Genomic DNA, 2,500 nt, shown 5'->3' on the forward strand with positions numbered 1-2,500 from the left:
AAAAGACCGAGGGATAAGTAATTCGACTCAGTCACATCCAGATCATGAATGTTAGGAATCCATATTATGCAAGGAGACATTGCTTTTGCTAATTCGAAGTGAAAGGTGATATAAAATCGGTCTATTTCTGGCATCATATCCATAGTTAGCGTATTCATCATAGTTAGAAGCTCCAGCTCCATATCAAGGTCACGGTCGATATCGTCACTATCGTCACTATCATCAATATCGTCACTATCATCAATATCGTCACTATCATCAATATAGTCACTATTATCAATAAGAAAACCCTTAGACTTGTTATCCAGGAACTTGTTCAGAAATACTGTAATGAAAAGAACATAGGAGTTTGTCGCTAGGTATTTGACCAAATAGGATCGTCCAGTTCCTATAGAACCTATCACTAAAATACCCCTACTAGGGGGAGGTAGGGCTAAGCGGAGCGAAAAGGGTTTTCCATGAGATGGGAAATGCAAACTATTAGCCCCCCACAAGGTGTGTGAATAAGTAATTGTCTGATAATTAGCAAGGAATATACGTCTTTCTACTAAACAGGATGTATTGAATTCATAAATCATTAGATACTTTTTTTGAATGTCAACTAAGTATCGTAAGTAAATTGCTCCCGGTTGTTCACTTATTTGATAACCAGAGTTATTCTTTGATAAAATATCACTATGAGTAAGACTCAATAGAATTTGATCAATCCTTTTTTCTGTTGTTAAGGTAGAAAACTGAACCAAGAATTCTTTTTCTTTATCATCAATCGAATCAGTGTTCGAGACCCAGGATTCTATTTGATCATCAATCCAATCACCATTCACGTTTTTTATTTTTCTTATCAAGGAATAGATTGCTTTACTTGGATGACTTAGATGTCTCGTATTTCTCGAAAAAGCGATTCGATTGGTGGGATTTGGTATAATACTTATGAGATCGATGAGATTCCAATATTTATTCTTAGAACGTATGGATTTGACCCCATAAGCGGGACCACCACCCCATAGCATGTTGCTACCAAAAGCAAAACTCCGTATTTCTTCTAGAGAATCTCCTAATTGTTCCAGAGCAACTAGAAAGATATTCTTTAACCAGAAAGAATTCAGTTCAGATGTAGGATACCTATCCAGAAGTTTTCGCAACTCAATCATGTATGATGGAATCATCAAAGATTTTACCTTTTCGAACTCTGTCTGTAACTCACTATAGACTCGAGAAACAAAGAGAAGATGTGTACGAACGAGATATCCAGCAACAAGGAGAAGGAAAAGGATTGAATAGAAGAACTCCTGAACATTTAGCGATCTCAGATGTGTCGATATCAATAGTAACTCATTATTTCGATGAGTCATTTCTTCGGACAGAAGAAGATTATGGAAACAATTACCCGGAATCTCACTTATCAGATTCCATTGTGGAAGACACAATGGAATCTGACGAATTCGCCATAATATATCTGACCCATGCATAATATCATGAAAAATGGATACAAATTTTTGGCTGCTACTTAGTATCGGCAATAGGTCTGAAAAAGTATCTAAAAATATGAAATTTAGATATTTGTACCCCGTCGAGGTAAGGAACCATGGTATATATGTTTGGAATAGATTCCATTTTGAGAGAGTTGAAACAAATAAGAAAACAGCAAAGATTTTAAACATATAATTTCTAAATTCTGACAGAATGTCTTTTTTTGATTGAATACGGACATTAGATTTAATCCAATTATTTTGCTGTATGCAGATTAATAAAAATTCAATCCATTTTATAAAAAAAGTATGACCTATTATCCAACCAATAAAACTACTTGTTAAAAATAGCAATTTATTGTTACATCGAAACAAATAAATATTGATGAATCTCATGAATATGGAACTCGGTAAGAAAAGGGGATTTAAAAATTGAAAAAGAAGATTCTGAAAGAATCTTCTTTGAATACTAAAATTACGTATTGAATTTGGATTCTTGTATCCATAATTCAAAAAGTTTTTTTGACTATTGCCGAAGAACTGAAATAAAAGATAGGGTATAGCTATGACAGTTATTGTATGGGGTCTACCCAATGCTAAATGAAAAGGCGCATAATAGATAGACATGAACATTATGAGCTGTCCCGTAATAAACCCAGTTGTTGCTGCTATTTTCTTCTCGGTTCCTTCTTCCACAAGTCTAGCTCGAAGAAGGAAGAGATAAGAGGGCCCTATGGAAAATGTGGTCATAAATCCATAATAGAGTCCGACCACAACTATCGAATTCATTATCTTCATGCATAAGAATACTAGATTCTCCAGTATAAAAGATTGAAAAATCATCTCAAACCTCTCTTTTTCTTTTCTATTGCAATTTTTGGATTATTATATAACGATTTTTCAATTTTCAATTTTGCATAATTTTCCATTTATAGAAATAGATAGACTAGAAATAGAAACGACATCTCTTATCTCAATAACACTAAAGATAGGGATATTAAATGAATGGAATTAGTTTATGGATGTAATAT

This window comes from Vigna unguiculata, chromosome 10 (assembly GCF_037176805.1).
Source record: "Vigna unguiculata cultivar grain cowpea cultivar isolate G323 ecotype 2 chromosome 10, ASM3717680v1, whole genome shotgun sequence".
NCBI lineage: Eukaryota > Viridiplantae > Streptophyta > Magnoliopsida > Fabales > Fabaceae > Vigna > Vigna unguiculata.